The 8,552-nt window shown below is 34.5% G+C and overlaps 1 pseudogene; it reads right to left on the bottom strand.

The window, feature by feature from the left end:
* Positions 1-1,877: 1,877 nt before the first annotated feature.
* Positions 1,878-3,678, bottom strand: LOC142523988 (putative pre-mRNA-splicing factor ATP-dependent RNA helicase DEAH5; annotated as a pseudogene).
* Positions 3,679-8,552: the final 4,874 nt, after the last annotated feature.

Here is an 8,552-nt window from a genome sequence, read left to right as displayed (position 1 = left end):
TGGACTTATAGGCTCAGAGACCGGTCTCAGAGATTGGTTTTGCGAATTTATTTTTGGACCACAAGGCCGCCATTGAAATATCTCATAATCCTCTATTCAGCATGACCGAACGAAGCACATTAAGATAGACAGATGCTTGATTAAACAAAAGCTTGAAGGGTGATTCAGTTTCCCTTTGTAAGGTCCGAAGATCAACGAGCTAATATGCTTACGAAAGCGGCTGTCTCTAGCAAAATCTTGCATTGCTCACTTGACAAATGGGGTATAAGAGAATACATGAGTGTGTATTTTTATTTTTTTTACCAATTTAAACTTACTAGCTGCAGAACTAGAAGCAATCGGCTTGAAAAATATTCTACCATTAGTACTTTTATACATGTTTTTCTAATGACATTGTAGGAACAATTTTATGTTGAATTGTCTAAAAATAGTTTTTTTGGCAGTTAACAACTACCTGTTGTATGAATTCTCCTAGAAAATAACAATCAATATATATTTCTATAGATATATTCCATTGAATGAAGTAAAAAAGGAAAAGTCGATAGGAGGAAAAAAAAAAACTTTAACACTTTCTTGTGATTTCATATTATGCTTCTATTCAAAATACATGGGTTGTGAAATTTGAATGAATTGACCTTTGTTAATGTAATTCAATTCATGAACTGGTATCAATAAAACGAGTCTCTTATTTCTAAAACAATGTTTTTTTTACTTTAGCTACCTTTGATGTCTAAGAAAATAGTAGAAAAAATGAGTTAAAGCGTTTGATTTGTAATGAAGGAAAGAAAGTTGTCTGAGGAAATTTTGCAAGTAAAAACATGACAAACTCATCTGGTTTCTGTATCAGTGGAACTTTAGTATTTCTCAATTTTTTTGGAGTAATAAGGCAACTACCTTTTCAAATCAAAAGGAAAATTAATTAATTAAAGACAAAAATATACAACACTTGAAGAGAAAAAAAGAAGCTTTAAATATCATTCATTATTAGCTATATAAAAACACAATCAAGAAATTTACAGAAGCTTTTATTCATGTTCCGCCAAACATAATAGGCCAAAATCTTAAACATATCCATTCATAAAAGAAAATAAAGCCCAGCAAGAATCAGAACCTCACTGAAAGATTATTTCTGAAAACTAAAGCTTTAACCTGAAATACTCAAGTGATGGAAAACCCCTTCGAATTATTCATCCAAAAAAAACTCGTAATTGTACAAAGCATCTAGTTTTAGACTTCACCGGGTTAGCAATACTCAAACATAACAGGCGATATGATGATAACTAAGAAATTACAAGATACCCAATGATCAAGATGATGTCCACAAGAACCACAAAATATGAATTTCTTGTTTGCAGTCACAAAAGAGAATCAAGAATCAACAGCGATATGAACTTAAAAACAGAAATGTAAAAACACAAGGTTTACGTGGTTCGATCAAAATGATCTACGTCCACGGGAGGCGATCTCATTAGAATTGATAGACACGGAGTACAAAGAATATTATAGCAAGATGTCACTGCCAAAAACCCCTACAACACACACTTGTTCTTTTCTTATGACTTCCAAAGAACACTCCTGGTCTCCGTTGTGAGGAGATGTAGTTGTTGATATTTCAATGCTTCGTCCCCCTGATTTAAGTCAGCTTGATATTATATATCTCGATCAGATAAGAGGGAATCCCCTCTCATCGCTCTTGATCACCAGAAAGCCTTGGACTAAATTCCATCCTCCTCTCACCAACAACTGCCGTATCTTGACTCGATAGCTTTTAATTTTCCTTTGACTATCCTCCTTTAATTGTTGACACTGGAACTACAATGATGAAACGTACTTCCATGCTTGATACAAGGAAAAAGAAAAGGTAACATACTTGACAACTAAGCACGCCTTTTGCTTAAACGCCAAGAGTTAGGTTCATGGTGTCTGTCGTAGAGTGGTTCGATTCGCTCTTGTCTCTTCCGCTTGCTCATTTTCATAGAATTTGGCACCTTGAACATTTTTGGTGCTAGTTCCACCAGCCACTCTGGACTTATTGCAGTAAATCGTGGATGTACACCTTTGTGGTCATCACCATCTCATGATATATGACCCAGTCGGGCTGCCTTTGAAAAACAGCGCTGCTCGGATGAAGGTAAACCGGCTGGTTGTCGACCAATGTCCGGTAACCTTCCTGTGGATCTTTCCGAGCAGCATGGAAGAAGAACCTGCAGCTATGGCTTTCCGGATCTTTGTGAAGTTCTTTCCAGCACTAACAACATCCAGTTTGAGCTTATCCATGATGGACAGAAGTGTTTTCTCACGTCCTGTGCTCTCCTCAGTGATCGAGACTGAACAAAATTTTCAAAGCACCAGGGACCAGAAAATTCTTTTCTTTCCAGGCCTCATACACCGCGAGTAACGTCAGATGATCTCCTTCAGGCTGGAAAAATTTGGCCCTTTTCTGGTCTGCCTGGGATTGTTTTTCCATAGGACGGTAGAAGATGTTCCCGTCTGAATCATCGAAATAATGGTCAGAACTTCATCACTGCAACAAGATCCACGCTGGCAAGAAGCATCTTGGAAAGAGGAGGATCCAGAGGAAACTCGGCCATTCTCCTTCCCAACTTGTAAGCAGTCCCTCTTCTTCCAGAGCACCCAATCTATATAGCGTTTCAAGGCATAAAATGAGGGCCTGAGGTGATGGGGGGTCCATGAAATCAAAGGATAGCAGATCATTAATGCCCATGGCCTTCATTGTAAGAGTAGTCATCCCGAGGTTAATCCTCTGGATCTCCGGAATCGAAACGGGGGACATCTCACTGTGGAATGCACTCTGTGTGTAGAGCCGATAGCACTTTCCTGGTCCAGTCCGTCCCGCTCTCCCTGCTCTTTGCTTCGCGGATGCTTGTGATATCGGAGTTATCACCAGTGAATCAAGCCCCTGTTGAGGATTGTAGACATTTTGCTTTGCAAAGCCAGGATCAATGACATAAACTATGCCATCAACAGTCAAAGATGCTTCAGCTATTGGTGGCGACGACCACCTTTTCTTACCTGGAGGAGTGGGTTCAAATATCCTGGACTGCATTTCGCTAGGTAGGACGCCATATACTGGCAAAATAATCAGCTCGGGAACTTTTTTTCCTAAACTCTTCATCCTTTCATAGAGACACTGACAGGCATGATCAATCTCTTCTTGGCCAGTCAAAACAGAAGTATATCACCTTCAGGTTCACTCAAGTGAATTTGCATCACTGTTATCAAGGATGCCTCCAGGTAGTCACTTTCTTGCTGCTTGGTGTAAAGAATTTCTACCGGAAAATTTCTTCCAGGGATAGTGAAGATGTTACAATCGAAGAAATATCCCGAGAACTTGTCTGCATCCAAAGTTGCAGAGGTGACGATCAGGCGAAGGTCCGTTCTCCGTCTCAGAAGTTGCTTCAATAATCCAAAAAGGACATCCGTGTGAATCGTCCTCTCGTGAGCTTCATCAAGAATAATCACTGAGTATTGAGACAAATCTGCATCATTCAGAATCTCCCTCAGAAGCATACCATCAGTCATGTATTTGATTAAGGTCTCCGGACCTGTGCAATCTTCGAAACGAATAGCGTATCCAACTTCTTCCCCTATGCGGCAACCAAACTCCTCGGCGACTCGCTTGGCTACCGAGATTGCAGCCATCCTACGAGGTTGAATATATAAATATATATATATATATATATTTATATATATATATATATATATAAAATATATTCAAAGGAGTAATATATTGGATATCAAACAATCTTAAACAATCTTATAATAATAGATTTTATTTCATCTTTATTGGATTTATTGAGATTTTATAACAATCTTATCAAATCCAATATCATTAAAAGATGAAATAAAATCTATTTTACTCCTTTCAAAGATGGTTGAATTTTTGGATCGGTTACGTCTTACATTTATTTTTAGATATCTTTTAATGTTAAAAGGATAAGATTATCATATAAAGATAATATAATATTAATCATAAAATAAATAAATAAATTATAGTTAATATAATGTTAAAGATAAATAATACTATTAATCATAAAATAAATAAATAAATTTAGTGATATAATGTTAAATTTGATTGATAAATACTAGTTTGTTTGGTTTGATGGATTAAATTTAAGATAATATACTAAATTATTATTTTGTCTTTTTAATAATAAAAAAATATTAATCATATTGTTATAAGAGTGATATTGTAATTTAAATTTAATAATTTGATTGATGTAGATAAAAGTTAATAGTGAATTATTTTAGTTATTATCCCTATAAACGTTTTATTAGATAATTATTCTAATAATTATTATTATTAATTACACCTTGAAAATTCTATATGTATTTGTTTGATTGATCGAAATCGGCGTGGATAATGATTGAAATGACTATGGATATTAAATAATTAATAAATAATATTAATATTAAATTAATTAATTATCAATCGGGTTTTAATGTAAATGTAACAACCTTGAACAATAATATTTTTTTCACCTCTTCCCGTATTCGCTATATTCAATTTAAGAAAATATATTTTTCCTTTCAATTAACTTGTCTATTTTTTGTTTGGCAAAAACTTATGTGAGACGGTCTCACGGGTCATATTTGTGATACGGATCTCTTATTTGGCTCATCCATGAAAAAATATTATTTTTATGCTAAGACTATTACTTTTTATTGTGAATATGGGTAGGGTTGACCCGTCTCACTTATTAGGATCCGTGACACGGTCTCACATGAGACTGACTGACTCTGTTTGTTTTGGTCCACTAAATTTTCGATTTTGATTTTGGTATGCTAATTTGGATATTTATGTCTAACTAGATGATGCGATCCTGGTGAAATGAGTGAGCAGGATCGGGTGCTCCACCAGATCTGCTATCAAATGTTGAAGGAAAGAAGATCAATGTAGTTATCTGAACCAGAGCTTCTTCCCCGGGCGGAGAGGATTTCCTGCACTCAAGAAGGTAACCACGTGAATGGGCGCCGGAGAGGTGTCCGGCGTGGCCACTCCGATGCTTAAGTCAGTGAATGATTCAAGCCAAGAACCAATGTAACCAAGTGATGGTTGTGATATTGGTGTGAATGAATGAATGTAATGTAAAGATAGAACCCAGTATTTTTTGGTAGGAGAAGTAATGATGACCTCGTTCTCCGTGCTACCTACTAATTATAGTAGGACGGCTGAGCACACCCTATATTATGTCATGTCGGCAGGAAGGGTTCATCAGGAGCCGGCGGGTGAATGCCTGGGACGTCTCCTCCCCGGGCCACCGGACGCCCGGGCTCTCGTTCAAACTCCCGGGAACTTTCTACCTGGGCCATCTCGATATGAGCACCGCACTCGAGTATAACTAGCAGAATAGGATGTGGGCGACTGTCTCATCTCTGACATCGATCCAAGTGGTTGACGGAATCAGACAGACATGATGTGACTAGTATATGATTTGACATGACAGAATATAGTGTGTGCTCAGCCGTCCTACTATAATTAGTAGATAGCACGGAGAACGAGGTCATCATTATTTCTCCTACTATAAATATCAGGTTCTATTTTTCCATTTACATTCATTCATTCACACCAATATCACAACCATCACTTGGTTACATTGGTTCTTGGCTTGAATCATTCACTGACTTAAGCATCAGAGTGGCCACGCCGGACACCCCTCCGGCGCCCATTCACGTGGTTACCTTCTTGACTGCGGGAAATCCTCTCCGCCCGGGGAAGAAGCTTCTGGTTCAGATATCTACATTGCTCTTATTTCCTTCATCATTTTGATAGCAGATCCGGTGGAGCACCCGACCCTGCTCACTCATTTCACCAGGATCGCATCACTAGATAAATGCACGTGCGTTGCACGTAGACAATATAGATAATTTGTATATGATAACCTTATTTAAATATGTTGAAATTATTTTTGAAATAAGAATAACTTTTAATAGATAAATAATTAATTATTTGCTTACAAATGAAATCATCACATTTTCTTGTGTTTGATTTGAAGACCTCCTGAAATCTTTTTGTACCCATTGGTTTATCTTCTTAGCTCTTTTTTTGTAGTCAGCAATTGGTTCGTCATCTCAAATCTCTATTTCAACTTCCTCTTCGTGGATCTTCATGTTTCTGTTGATGCTTAATTTATTTGATTTTTCTATCTTTAATGGTACATTGCTTTGTTTATTTTGCTTGTTAATTTTCTGATATCTCCGTTTTTTGATATTGACATTTGTTGTTGGATCATTGTCATGTATCTCAATAGCTTCTGTCACAAACCACTGAATTATCCAACTTGAACAAGAATGTGTGGAGCTTGGAGCTTGGTTGATTTAGCAAATATTTATATAGGTTATTTGGTAAATTCTACATTGCAGATTTTTATTGTTAGATTGAAAATCTAAATATTCTATTTATGTAGATATAAAATCATTTGTTTGTTTATTTTTATACCTAGTCATGAATTTGAATGAAACCTTCAACAGAACATCCAAAAAAGATGCTGCAACTTTTCCAAATAATGTTATTCTTGTCGTCTCATCTTCAATTATGATTGTTATTATGTACATGTAACATAAAGAAATAAAGTAGTGATCGTCTCTTTTTTTTTAGTGTGCTCTAAAACTTGGGTTGGTATTGATATTTTTTTATTACCTTGGAATGATAGTAATTGGATAGTTGATGCAATTGGCACAACTTGCTTTGTTGTTTGTTTTTGTAGCAGCTTGGAAACAATGATCACATGTTTCATACCATGGAGCAGCTTTGTTTTCGATTTACTTTATGTTGCTCCGTATCAAATAGTAGTTGTTCTATGTAAAAATAAGAAGCATTTCGAATCTTGATTTACTTTGAATGTTTGTTGTTAAAAATTTTAATATTTAGCATGAGCAAATTATCTGGTTTTTGTTTTGTATCATTTTAGTAATTAAAACCATTAAGATTCATAAATAGTAAATGCAGTACCTCCGTCAACATAGCTCGTTTTTTTTTTTTTTGCATCATCTAATGTCACTTGATTGGCGTCTGTGAGTACCTTCGTAACCCAAATTTCATTTAACTTATCTTATTTTTGGTCTGCATCCAACCTACAAATTTAGTATAAATAATAGTCTTTAAGCATTCATATATTATAATAAACAAAATGTCCATATTTTTATGTAGTTTCTAATATTATTTATATATTTAAAAAGAAAGTTTTCATAGTAGAATAATTTTTGTGAACAAATAAGTAAGTTTCGTACAGTTTTATGCAATGAAATGTATAACTCGCAAATACAAAGAGTTAGAAATTCATAAATATGTACCATGTTTGTATTGCTTTGGCGGTGTCACATAGTGGGTTAAGAATCATTGCAGTTGTCGGCGTAGTTTGTAACTGTTGTGAATCTATTTCATTATTTCGATTTACACCACACATTAGTCATTTTTGCTGAAAAAAACATTTAGGGAATGAAGAAAGAATATTTGTTTTATAACATACTAAAAAATATTTGCATGGTCAGATTGGAAAATGCAACAATATGATGTTCATACTCAATGTGCTTCATCAATTGTCCTTCGTGTATTGCCAAGTCGTCCCACACAGTGACATAAATAGTTTCCATTCTAAACAAAATAATTTATATGTTACAAATTTTAAGATATGCATGTTTATATGTGTCATTTTTTTTATTTAAATTTACCTCATGTTGAGAAGCATAATTTGTCTCCTTTGACTTTCTGTTTTATCTGGTCCGGTGAAATTGCTTAATGGCATGACTTTATTTAATATATCGATCACATCTGTACACATTTCATTGTTGTTATGCAGATGAATATGACATCTATTTTCAACTAGAAAATTTATTTATTTGTGATAAGGGAACTTACGCAGAATTTCTTTTGCATTCACGATATTGGCGAGTTCGTCGTATTCCTTGAATTTAAATGTTAGGTGTGGCATCTTTAGCATCCGACGTAGCTCTGCAACCATGGTACTCTTCCGTAAATTCATCTCAAATTTGAGGTTGACATTTGAATATCTGGAGTCTATGCATTTGATAAGAGGGTTGTATATCGTATACTTGGTTTCCAGTAACTTGCCGAAATATTCTTTGACATTTGAGAAAATCAATCCATGAATCATTGTACCCCGTTTTGCAAAAGAAAAGTAAGAAATATTAATTTGATGGTAAAATACGTGAGTATGAATACTAAACTTGAGGGAAAAGTAAACTTATATATGTCTGTTTAATTTTTTTCAAAGTTAAAGAAATGAGCATATGTTGAGAAATAATAATTTTTTATTACTCTGATGGTGGAATTATGTTTTTATATCGTTTTGCGATATATATATATATATTAGTTATAGTAAAACTTAGAAATATAAAGGCTAATAATTCTCAAAAACAAAAAAGAAATGTAAAGGCTAATTATTTTCATATAAAATATATAATATTACAAAAATAAAATGAAATTATTTATTATCTAATTAAATTTTATTTTTTTGGTTTAGTTTTGACAAATATATCCCTACCCCGAACAATATAAACTTCTTTTTAAA

Source organism: Primulina tabacum, chromosome 14, assembly GCF_025594145.1.
Source record: "Primulina tabacum isolate GXHZ01 chromosome 14, ASM2559414v2, whole genome shotgun sequence".
NCBI classification, from domain to species: Eukaryota; Viridiplantae; Streptophyta; class Magnoliopsida; order Lamiales; family Gesneriaceae; genus Primulina; species Primulina tabacum.
This window is presented reverse-complemented; position numbering and strand designations above follow the sequence as displayed.